Below are 12,754 nucleotides of genomic sequence, written 5' to 3' on the forward strand. Positions count from 1 at the left end.
TTGCAGATTGAGCAGGTGTTGCCTCAATAAGGTGGAGATAATTAAGTGCGAAAGTATGCGAAAAAACTATAAGCTACAGAGTATTTTTACACTATTGGCTGGCCTCTTTACTTTTATCACTACTTTTAAATATTATCCCCGTTATCATTACCAGAATACAGTTGACCTTTGAACACACAGGGGTTAGGAATGTTGACCCTGTGTAGTTGACGTTCTGCATGTAACTTTTGACTCCGCCCACCCCCCCAAAAAACGTAACTGCTAATAGCCTGTTTGACCGGAAGTTTTACTAATAACAAGTTGATTAATGCATACTCTGTTATATGTGTTACGTACTTTATTCTTAGAGTAAGCTAGAGAAAAGAAAATGTTAAAAACGAAGAAAAATACATTTGCAGTATTATACTGTATTTCACTAAACAAAAAATGTGCTTGTAAGTGAATCTGTGTAGCTCAAACCTGTGTTGTTCAAGGATCAGTTGTACTTGATTTTTTTAAAGTTTCTTCCTTCAGTAATCATGATAAATAACACAGATATAACAAATAACAATATAGGGAAAAACATGCATCAGCAGATGATAAATATTAGTCAGTGGAACGATTTCCAAGTCAATATTCAATGTAAATTTCAAGATTTAGCTAATAAGCCTACGATTTTGCTAATATATTCTACTTCCCGAGTAAGTAACTTTCGCTTTTGTCATTACAGAGATGGTGTGTTTGGATATCGTGTATGCATTTCTTTGTTTTTCAAAAATTGCTTGGCTTTGGAATCCAATTCTGTAAGAATTCACAAATAATTTAATATTAAATCAGGAATTAGACATATTTAGATCAAGAAACATAAAACTTATAGATTTCTTAAAGAAGCTGTGAATAAAATCTATTTTACTTATTTTATTAAAGACATATTACAACTTTCAGTAGCAAATCATTGAGTGCAGATGATCTGGGTGATTTATTCTGGGCCTCCAATTTATTTGTTTTCAAGTAAATAAGTTTTTTTTTATAGTTTCACAGTAAAAAACATACTTTTTGAGGTCAAATTTTTTTATAACTAATATTATTTGAACAGCAGTAATGATAACTATCATTGTTAGGCAAAATATTACACACAAAGCATTTCCCTGACTTACATGGCCTTTCTCTTTAAAAATTAAAGTAAGAAATGCTGCTGAAAGCAATAGCAACCATAGACTGGAACTAAGAATTGCAGAAGATTTTAGGATGTTGAAAATACTGAAGCTGTAAATAATGTGTTAAAGCAAATAAAAAATACATACTCAGATGACACCTGTATTGCTGCCCATAATTGCCAAAGCTATACCAAAACATTTATAGCAGGTGTTTCTGAATAGGCCACAGGACAGAGGCTGTAATACCCCCTGAATATGTTTCCATTTCCTATAACTGTGCCTGCTGTTCCAACTTTGTCTCTTTTCTCTCTGGATGTGACAGTGTCTCTATCTCCATGAGCCCTATAATCCTTCCTCCCATGTGTCAGCGGCCCTCACTAGAAAACAAATTCCTGACTTTGGGCTCAGAGTAAATCATAGAAAAGTATTTGGTGTGTCAAAATGGGATTTTGACACCAACTGTATCATCACAGAATTGAGACATCGGCAATGCCGCTGGGCCTTTGAGGATAGCCAAATCTGGGCACAACTTTCAGGTGGATAAAGGTTTCCCTGTAGAGGCATTTTACTTTCTGTGACTGTAGCACTGAAGTACTCCTCTGGTACCCGGCCCTTCCTACTGTGCTAAAGAGTGAGATTGTAAATTAATTACTATCGAGTAGCAAATAACTTAGTACAGACTTCTGTACCGACTTTTTTTTTTAATGATGTGTTTTGTTTTGCTTAAACAAATAAAGGGTCATTTTTCTCTGTAACTACTGTTGTTAACATATCAGCAGCCCGCAATAATGCTTAATGCAGACAGCTCGCTCTTTTCTATCCATTCAGTCATTATTAGTGTTGGCTTATTACCTCATGGGTACAAGATGCCAGCTGCGGTTCCAGGCATCGTATCTGCATTTAAGTCACAAAAATAAAGGCTAAAGATGGGGCACTTGGGTGGCTCAGTTAGGTGAAGGTGTGACTCTTGTTTTCAATTCAGGTCGTGACCCCAGGGTGGTGGGATTGAGCCCTGGATCCAGCTCCACATCGAGCCCCTCATTGGGCTCCCACCGAACCTGCTTAAGATTCTCTTTCTCTGTCCCTCTGCCCCTCTTTACTTGCATTCTCTCTCTCTCTCTCAAATTAAATTTTAAAAAAGGATAAAACAATGGTAGCCTATTCTGTCCCTTTATATCAGGAAGAACACCATGAAGAGTTTCCTTAATGGAAAGGGATGTATTTATTTAAAAAAAAGAAAAAAAAAAGAAAAAAGGATTTCAGTTGTGAAAGGTAATTATATTAGTTTTGGTTTGGGTTTCATGTGGAAGGTAAAATTGTAACCCATATCTTTTAAATTATATCACAAAGGGCTTTTGTTTTGTTTTGTTTAATTTAACTCAATACCTGTTCACATGCCTGGATCTGTAACGTACTCTCTAAAACTACTTATTGGGCAATAGAGCATGGGTGGTCGTGAATTCACTTTCAGTGTGAGTATGCAATTATGTATCTTTTCTAAGGGAGGAAAAAATCATAACTTTGACTTCCATACCATACTTGGTTGATTTGAAACCAACATCTACCAGTCTTCTGTCTCCTTTCTTAGTTGAAAAATAGGTCCCAGAGGACAGAGATTTTATAGGTTTCTGTTGGTGTCTTTTGTGAATTTGGTAACAGAAGAAGATAGTACAGAGACGACAAATTGTAGGCAGATAGAGACATACCTCATTTTGTTGTGCTTTGTTAGCACTTTGAGGATGCTGCATTTTTTAGAAAGTTTATGGTTGGTGGCAATCCTGGGGTGAGAAGGTATATTGGCACCATCATCATTTTTCCAACAGCTTTTGCTCACTTCATGTCTCTTTGTTACATTTTGGGAATTTTCACAATATTTCCCACTTTATTATTATATTGTTATGGTGATTTATGATCAGTGATTAGGACTAGCTGAGTGCTCACATGATGGTTTTAACATTTTTCTAGCAGCAAAATATGCTTTAAATTCAAGTTGGAATATTGTTTTTTTGGATGGAATGTTATTGCCCATTTAGCAGACCAACATAACTTTTATATGCATGGGGAACTGAACAGAAATTGACTGGCTTTGTTGCAATATTCACTTTATTATGGTCGTCTGGAAGTGAACCCACAGTACCTCTGAGGTATGACCTGTAATGCCAACATTCCAAAATATGTTGACTGGCCTCATATACCAGGTATCGATGAAATTTGTTTTCTCTCTGAATATGTAAATTAAAGAAACATCCAAAACTTTGATGTTACAGCACTCATTATGAAGCTAAATCTTGAGAGCATTGTAAGGGATAATTTACTAGTAATTAAAAGGTAAGACCTCTAAAAATTAGAGCATCTTATGTGTGTATGTTTTAAAACATTAATTTTGTAGATCTGTCAAGTTCATTTGGAAAAGTTTTATTTAAAAAAAAAGTTGGCAGGGCGCCTGGGTGGCTCAGTCAATTAAGCATCCGACTTCGGCTCAGGTCATGATCTCACTCACGGTCAGTGAGTTTGAGCCCCGTGTCAGTCTCTGTGCTGACAGCTCAGGGCCTGGATCCTGCTTCGGATTCTATGTCTCTCTCTCTCTCTCTGACTGTCCCTCGTTCATGCTCTGCCTCTCTCTGTCTCAAAAAATAAATAAATATTAAACAAAAATTAAAAAATAATAATGAATAAAAATTGGCCTTATCTAACCAGACTAATGTAAAAATGAACACATTTCTTGTTAAATTATTCTATTAATTATAGAAAAACAATATAGGAAAAATAAGCAACCAAAAAACCTGGGAGCATACATACGTATACATTGACACATTCAAAACGTGGTGAAATACTCATGTCTGCCTTTTCACGAAGATGGCCCCAGAGGTAAAGGAGGAAGCCTGGTTCTCCTCCTAAAGCTGAAGCCAAAGGAAAGCCAAAAAAGAAGGGCTGAAAGGCATTCACTAGTCACACACAAAAAAGAAGATGTGCACATCACCTACCTTCCCCCAACCCAAGACAATGAATCTCCGAAGGCAGCCCATATTATCCTCAGAAGAGTGTCCCCAGGAGAAAGCAGCTTGACCACTGTGCCATCATCATGTTCCCCCTGACTACGGAGTCAGCCATGAAGAAGATAGAAGACAACAGCACACTTGTGTTCATTGTGGATGTCAGCACCAGCAAGCATCACATCAAACAGGCTGAGAAGAAGCTCTGTGACACTGATGTGGCCAAAGTCAACACCCTTATCAGGCCTGATGGAGAGAAGAAGGCATATGTTTGACTGGCTACTGACTATAATGCTTTGGATGTTGCCAACAAAAGTGGGATCATCTAGACTGAGTCCATCTTGCTAAATCTAAATATAACTTTTTTCACCAAAAACAACAACAAAAAACCGTATTCCTGCCATTTGTAACATCTGTCCACTTAAGAGTATGAGTAACAGTAATAGAAGCTTTAAATGACCTACCATATAAAAAATGTTGCAGTTGGGTTCCAGAAGATTCTACTCATTCTGTCTCTCTTGCTCTTTTTACTTTTTCTCCCACTTTCTCCCAACTGGCATGGAATAAGATCATCTGTTTTGTTTTTTTGGTTTTTTTTTTTTTTTTTTTTTTTTTTTTTTTTTTGCTTTTATTTCTCTCATCTGATACTGATACTTACCTCATACACTTGCATTAATGACAAGTCCTATCGGGATGCCTCCACACAGGAATAATAAGTGTTCTCCGGTTGTAGTTAAACTTTCATTTTGAAGGGTTACTGTTATATGGTGAAGAGATTCAGCAAGTTTGCATGATTCTATGTGAGCAGCGTGCAGCTGTCCTCCAAACACACAGGGTTTAGGAAGTAGAAGCAATTGCAGCACGAGTGATGTCCCCACACTCCTTGGGTTAGAATCTCAATTCTATTATTTACTAGCTGTCTGACCACAGGAAAGTTATTTAAACTCTCTGTGCTCGGTTTCCCCATTTGTAAAATGGGGATGATGGTAGCACTTCCCTTATAGATGTTTGTAAGAAGAAGTTAAATTGATGCACACACATGCACGCACACGTGCGCACACACACAGCCCTCTATGAAGCACTTATAATAGTGCCTTATGCAGAACAGGTGGAGCCTGAGAGGGGGGCTGGTTTCAGTCCTTGGTCGGTCAGTGCTAGTGTTGCTCTTGAGCTGTCCTTGCTTGCAGTGAAGCAGATATATAGTAAATTTTATAAAAGGAAACTCGGTTAGGTAGTTTCCATTAGTTTGCTTACAGTAATCTTTAGAGGAAAGTTAAAAGAACCTTTTCATTCTTTTCTAGGGTCATGGAGGGTGATGCAAGGAAATATTTTTTTTCTATTAAATCTAGCTTATTAACAGGAATCCTTTCTTATGGGAAATGATTGCATGTGTGAGTAGACACATTCCTGGACAGAAGGTAGGCATGCTTCACTTGGTGCTTACAAACATGAAGTCAAGTCATTATTACTGGTAGAACACCTACCTTTTGGGGAGTGGGAAGGATGGTTCTGTAACTGATTAAGGAATTTCCTCATTTTAGGAGGCTTATATTCTAATGGGGTCAAATTACAATTCACGAAAAGCAAAGCACAACCTATGAGATGAAAAGCTCACCTGCTAGTTGAAATAGCATACATGTACAGTTCAGTCTGGTGGGAGAAAAAAAAAAAAGGCTTCATGAAAGAGACCATACTTGATATTCTCCTTGAAGATTTGAAAGACTTGGAGAGAGAGGAAGAGAGTCAGAAATAATCCAGGCTAAGAGGGAAACATTAAGAGTAAAGGCAAGAGTAAAGTATAGAGCAGATGAGCCTGGGTTGGAAAACCATGAGTTTGCGGAAAGGATGTACAATTAGTTGGGCAAAACACACAGCCAGAGAAAATAGTCTGCCTAAGACTACCTTCCCTTCAAACACGAGTCTCAAGTTGAAAAGTCCTCGGGACCATGCTCACTTCTGCCCAGCTGGCTACAAATTAAGGGGTCTCCATGGCTACTTTTAGGTTCAATAATTCAGTAGAAAGACTCACAAAACCCATTGAAAGCTATTATATCCACAGTTACTTTTATTACAGGGAAAGGTTACAGATGACCACCAAAGGAAGAGAGGCGTAGAGCACAGTAAAGAAGGGACCCATCCAAACATGGAGCTTCTAGTTGTCCTCCCTGTAGAGAGGTCGTGGATAGTGTTGCATCCTCTCAAGCCACTGCAAGGGACAGTACCCATAGAAAATTGCCAATCAGGGAAACTTACCCAAGTCTTTGGTGTCTACAGTTTTTAGTGACACTCTCTCATACACTGATTATATGGCTGACCTTTGGTTTCCAGCCTTCTTGGAGGTTGGAGCTAATACCTTTAGTCCCCAGTTCCTATGGAGTTGGAATCTACATGTCCTGTCTCAAAGCCTTATTACAAGTCACATTGTTACACTGCCCTATGGTCACAGCTGCCAGGCATCAGAGACTCTCCTGTGAGGCGGGATGTTCCAGGAGCTTACTGATCACCTGCCAGGAGCTGAGGACAAAGGCCAGACGTCTCTCCAACTAAAGCTAATTTTTCATTACACGGGATGGAATAGCAATGTCAGGTCAAAACAGTTGGTACTATGACACTCTGTAATGCATTGAAATTGAGACAAGCATAATAGATGCAGTCTTTTAGAAAGTTGGTTCTTATTAGTATGTGGAGTGGATAAAAGGAAGTGAAACATTTTGCAATAATACAGGTTTGTTGAAATGAGGACCTGAAGAGAAGCAACATATTGACTCTGTGATGTGTTAAGCCAGCTTTCATTATAGTCATAACACCTAACACATTGCCTGGTGAATACCAGTGAATACGTTGGCAAAAGAACAGATTGTTTGAACATTAAGGAATGAAGTATACTGAAGCATCAAATGTGACTTTACTTTTGGATCCAGGTCTGTGAGAATAACGGCATCATGGAAAGGGTATAAGAAGTTTGGAGATGATTTTGGCAGCAGGGGCATAGTTTCAGATGTGTGGAATTTGGGATTATGAGCAATTCACTTGGAAACTTCCTACAACCAGTTGGAATTTTGGAATTCAAATAGAGTTAAGAGATCAAGATAGGTATATTGGAGTGATAACTATGTAGCCATCATACCGAGTCTTGAGTGTAAATGATTCTTCAAAGACCTGAGTGTATAAGAATAAAAGTAGGTGGCATGTAAGCAACAGCTCATTTTTCAAAACCTGGTATGTAAATGCTTTTTACTCTCATGAAATTTCTTATCTTCTCTGTATATCATAAATTTCATTTATTTTCAAACACATAGGCACAGACCACATGCACACATTCTCTTTCCATGTGTTGTCTGATAGAAGGGAATGAGCTCTGGAGTAAGACAAAAGAAATTAAAATTTCTTTATTCTGTAGGAATAAAGCAGTTGTAGGAAAGCTGACATTTGGCTTACCCAGTTTCTTTTATTATCCCCTTTCCCTAGCTATTCCAGAGGGGTGACTATTGTACCCAGTCTGTAAATAAGACTGGCCAAAGTCGACCACATGGTTCTGGGAGGTGTTTGTTTTTCTGATGCAACATCACTCCCCTTTCTTCCTCTTTGACCTTCTTAATGACTGGCATGTAGCTATTTTGTGGCCATAAAGAAAAATAATTTGTGAGACTTTGGTGCTGACATCACTGAACTGGTGGACAGGCACCAGCCACTGTCTAACCTTGGACAGCTTGTTATGTAAACACTAAATCTCGGTGCACTGTAGACATTTTAGTTGAGTTTACTGAGTTTACAGCCGTATTCCAAATGTATAATCTTGCCAACTCGCTTTCCTCATTAGTAAATTGTAGATGATCTTAATAACACCTAACTACTCTTGTGGCTGTGAGGAGTGAAATTATGTCTATGGAAACTGCTTTGCAAATTGTAAAATGCTGTATAAATGTTAGTTGCTACTGCTCATAAAATCATGCGTGCCCTTTCTCCGCATCCAATTATAAAGCTTGATGAGAATGGTTGAAGTGGTGAATAAGTTTGCCAAAAGAGAAAGGAATAGTTCTTAATGAATTATTAACAACAATGATCTTCTATGACCACATTGTATAAATGTACATCTGCCTATTGTGGTGCTATGTTCTTGGGTTTAACTCAGGAGCACCTAAGAGGAATTTATATGCATAGTCCTCTTTCTCCCACATGTATATGTTCTGTGACAGAATTTTTGCTTGACTTTCTGTGACACAAAGAAAATCCTATTGATTATGTGGCCAAATGGGGTGTGTATAAAAGAAACCTGTAAAAAGGTAGAGTCCTGTTGTTGTTTGATTTTGTTTTGAAAGCAAGGTGCCACATTGCACATCCTTAAGTCTACCCATGGATGGCAAAACACAATAATAAGATGGCAAAGTACATAGTTCATTAGCTGACCTAAGGCTATTGTTTCATAAAATGTAGTGCATCCACAAGATCTTGGCCATCACACAGAATGTTAGGTGTTCACGTTTTTCACAAACAACTGTGTAAAGCTGAAGCTATAAGTTGTAAAATTTCATTTCATTTTTTTATGTAATTGTGAGTGTAGAATGGATTTATTCTGAGTGAGTCTCTTGATAATGGCCTTATGTCCCCATTTATAACCATCAAATGAGCACTCAGGTAGGCAGTGGCTGATTGAATTCTGTATCGTGCATGCTCTGGGCTCTGACGAGGAGCTCCTTCCTGTGCTCTGACCTTGGACGCTATTCCAGACCCCTTCTGGGAGGAGAAATAGGCCTCCAACAAAGTTTTACTTTGCAGTCTGATGATCACCAACTTCAGGAGTTAAGACACAGGACGGAGGTGGGGTTAGGTGTATGATGTGCAGAACTGAAGGGGACACAAATAAAAACCCCAGTTATCAAAATAAACAACATTTTAATGCAGTATCTTAAAATACTTAAAAATGCACGACATCTATAACCAGAATTTCAAAAAGTTACATTCATTTTGAATTTTACAATGTGTTAAAACATAATTTATCCTGTTTACTGTGAGTGTGTATGTATGTGTGTGTGTGTGTGTGTGTGTGTGTGTGTGTGTGTGTGTGCGCGTGTGCATGTTTAGGACATGTTTTTATTTAGGACAAGTGCTTCACTCACTTTTTCCTAGTTCCAGTCCCATTCGGAGAAAAAAATAACCTTAATTCCTTATCAGAAACACACACACGCGCGCACACACACACACACACACAATTTTTATCGTTCCACCAAAGAGTTCAGTGTTCACAAATGGAGTGGATTTCCTTAGAGACAGTGAAGTGGCCAGTCTGGGTCTTTCTTGATCATGTAGCTTCAGGTAAATCACTCTTCTCCTAGATCCTACCTCTGGAGTGTGCACGTGTGATTTAGAGTGTAGAGCACAGTATGTATATCATAAACAATATGCTGTTCACCATCCTGTAGCCTTCCTGCCATGTGTCAGCTATTAAAACATCCTTTGAAATACCTCAGCACACTTTCATAAGAATTGAGGCATGGAGGGTCCACACATGCTCTGTTGATTCTTTTGTTAAACATGCATCCATTCATAGTTTCACTCATTGGCATTTATGTATTCAGCACCTCTTTTGTGCAAGCACTTTTCAGGGCACTGGGGATGCAAAATTAAATAAGCTCTCAATAAAATTACCTTATTGTGATGATAGACAAAGGAAGGAAATATTAAATACTTCGAAGAAATGCGAAACAGTTATAGAATAGTGGGGTAAGACAGTTTGAGTTTCTTTGATATCAATCACTTCATCTCTTTCCCCACTGTAATTACATTCTTGATGTGAACAGAATTGCCAGTACCCTTGTGAAGTCTCAAGTTGTGATTGGCATGCAGATGATGGTTGCCATATTGACTGGGTTTACTCAATAATTTAGTGATTTTCTCCAAAACATGAGGTGCAGACAACACTGATCGCACTGATTCTTAGTTGGAGGAGCTGGCGATGCATTGTGTCATTAATCCACTCAGCAATCTCCAGTGCAAACAAATATTCTCATGAATATTAGAGGTCATCCGGCAACATTGAAAACTGCCAGTGTGGACTCTGATATCTATGGTACCATTGCCATTTCATATCAATGGTGTCACGTATTGTCAATATTATCCGCTGTTGTAATATTGTCATTGTTGCCTTACACTGTCGGTATACCAGAGAACTAGTTATGTAGGGAATCCTGCCAAAGTCCATAAGCTTTAGGCTTCAATGCCCAGTCTTTTTCTAGCTTGTTCCCATTTATGAGGAAGCGGACAAGAGATGAGCATCACTTTAAAATGTTTTATTATGTTGGCATTGTTACATATAATATTGATAATTTTGTGTGTTTAGAAGACCATTATGAAGTGCCTTATCTGGACCAGGAAATCTGCTAAGGGTAGAGACGTGGGGGTAATAACACAGACTTGTACTCTGCTCCAGTGGAGTCTGAGGAGGGAGGGAATATAGATTTGAACCATTACAAGCATTATGAAGGCCGTGAAGAAGTATAGAATGTTTTCTGTGTGCCTGGGGGAACTGATCTGAATTTTGCGGTCAGAGAAGGTTTCTTCAGGGCAAACTATTAACTTTACTAGAGAAGTGATTAAAAAGAAGTCAATATTTGGGAAAAAGAAAATGAGAATGAGCAGTATGAACTAAATCTGTGATGTAGGAACTTGCTTGTGATGTTTCAGGAAATAAAAATAGGACCAGAGGTGTTGAAATGAGAGCAGAAAATTGGCTTAGATGTTGGTGGGGGAGATAAGCAAGAGCCAAATCAGACAAAGTCTAGTGGGACTGATAAAGGAGTTAGGAATTATCTCCTAAGAGCCAAAAGGGAGTGATCTTAGGGGGTGAAAAGGTAATGAGTATATCTGTATTTTAAATAAATCCTTCTGCGTGTGGCATAAAGATTAGAGGAAATTTGAAACGAGTGAGGAGGCTGATATGCAAGTCAATGCAAGGTATCATGTCGACTGGGCTAAGGCACTGGTAGTTGACATTGTGCCAGGCGAGCAGAATCCACATGGAAAGGTAGAACAGTTAACAAGATTTAATAATTGATGAGACGAAGGTCATGAAAGAAGGGGTAAGCATGAATCCCAGATTCTTGAGCAACTGATTAGAGTGATTACCTTTATTAGTGCTACTGATGTGCCTCGATGACATAGGTCTTCATGGAAGGTTGTTAGCCTTTTCGACATGCACTTGGACATTGGTCTTTGGTTTCTCAGGTTTAGTGGTATACTATTTCTTCTCAGAAGTATTTACAAAGTAATTTCAAATCAGAGTGGATACCGTCCCATCTGGATTGCAATTACTTAGAGATCTTTTCTGTGGGGAATTCATTAGATAAGAAATTCAGACCAAAAAATTGAGTTGCCTCTTAGTAAGAAGCATTTCTTGAGTGCAGTCAGAAGCCTTAAAAAGAGGTCTGATGCAAAATATGTGCAGTAATCAGAAGGAAGATGTAGCTCTTGTCCAATTGTATCCCATTCTAGTTCCCTGATTCTGGAAATTTCTATGAATATCAAGCTTCAATATCATTTTAAGACTTGAAACCCTTCGAATTTGCCTTTCCTCTTCTTTATCATCTATCTTCTTTTCCTATCCTTGTTCAAAGGTGTTCCACTCTAATAAAAACACCAAACATATTTCTCTGTCCCTGAAAGGCATTTCCCACTTCCTGATTCTGTATATTTTATGCCTTTCAGTGCTTAAAATTTAAATAGTTGTACTGGTATTCAATATGCTATATTTTGCTTTTAACCAAAAAGACACTTGCTGGTTATATTTCTTGTGTATGCCTACAAAGGATCTGAAAAAAGTTCACCCTGGAAAATTACCACTGTTTGTGTTTTTTTGCTTGTACCTTCTTGCACATATACACAAATCCCCCATATAAGCCTTTGCCTTTTCTGTTTCCCATCTGTGGCTCTCATTTGCTTGTCGTAAGACTATACTCTTCAAGTGTGTTATTCGTTTATCTGGCTGATGTCTGTAAAATAATGACCTAATGGCCTATATAGATTATAAAAATAAATAATAAATATCAGCATGGATTGACTCAAATTACATAGTAGTACAAATGATGGAAATTTTGTATTAATCAGTATTCCATTCAAAATGTTTGTGTGTGTGTCCTTACGTGTGTGTGTGTGTGTGCACGCATGTGTGTGTACATGTCCTTACATGTGTGTATATGTCCTCACATGTGTGTTTGTGTGTGTGCATGTTTGTGTGCATGTTTGTGTGTGTATGTATACATGTCCTTATGTGCACGTGTGTGTGCTTCTGTGTGTGCACGTGTATGTGTGTGTGCTTGTGTGTGTATGTCCTTACATGTGCGTGTGTACGTGCATGTGTTTGTGTGCGTGTGTTTGTGCATGCATGTGTAAATGTCCTTACATGTGTGTCCATATATGTGTGCACACACGTATGTATGTGTGTGCACATGCATATATCCTTACGTGCACGTGTGTGCCCACGTTTGTGTGTACGTGTGTGCTTGTGCGTGTGTGTGTGCATGTATATGTCCTTACATGCATGTGTGTGTGCACGTGTGTGTGTGTCCTTACATGTGTGTTTGGGTGTGCATGTGTGTGCGCACGTTTGTGTGTTTGTGTGTGTATATGTCC

At 38.4% G+C, this 12,754-nt stretch overlaps 1 pseudogene; it reads left to right on the forward strand.

Annotated features, from left to right (window-relative positions):
- The first annotated feature begins 3,871 nt into the window (after positions 1-3,871).
- Positions 3,872-4,497, forward strand: LOC123584732 (annotated as a pseudogene).
- The last annotated feature ends 8,257 nt before the right edge of the window (positions 4,498-12,754 follow it).

Source organism: Leopardus geoffroyi, chromosome B1, assembly GCF_018350155.1.
Source record: "Leopardus geoffroyi isolate Oge1 chromosome B1, O.geoffroyi_Oge1_pat1.0, whole genome shotgun sequence".
Classification (NCBI taxonomy): Eukaryota; Metazoa; Chordata; class Mammalia; order Carnivora; family Felidae; genus Leopardus; species Leopardus geoffroyi.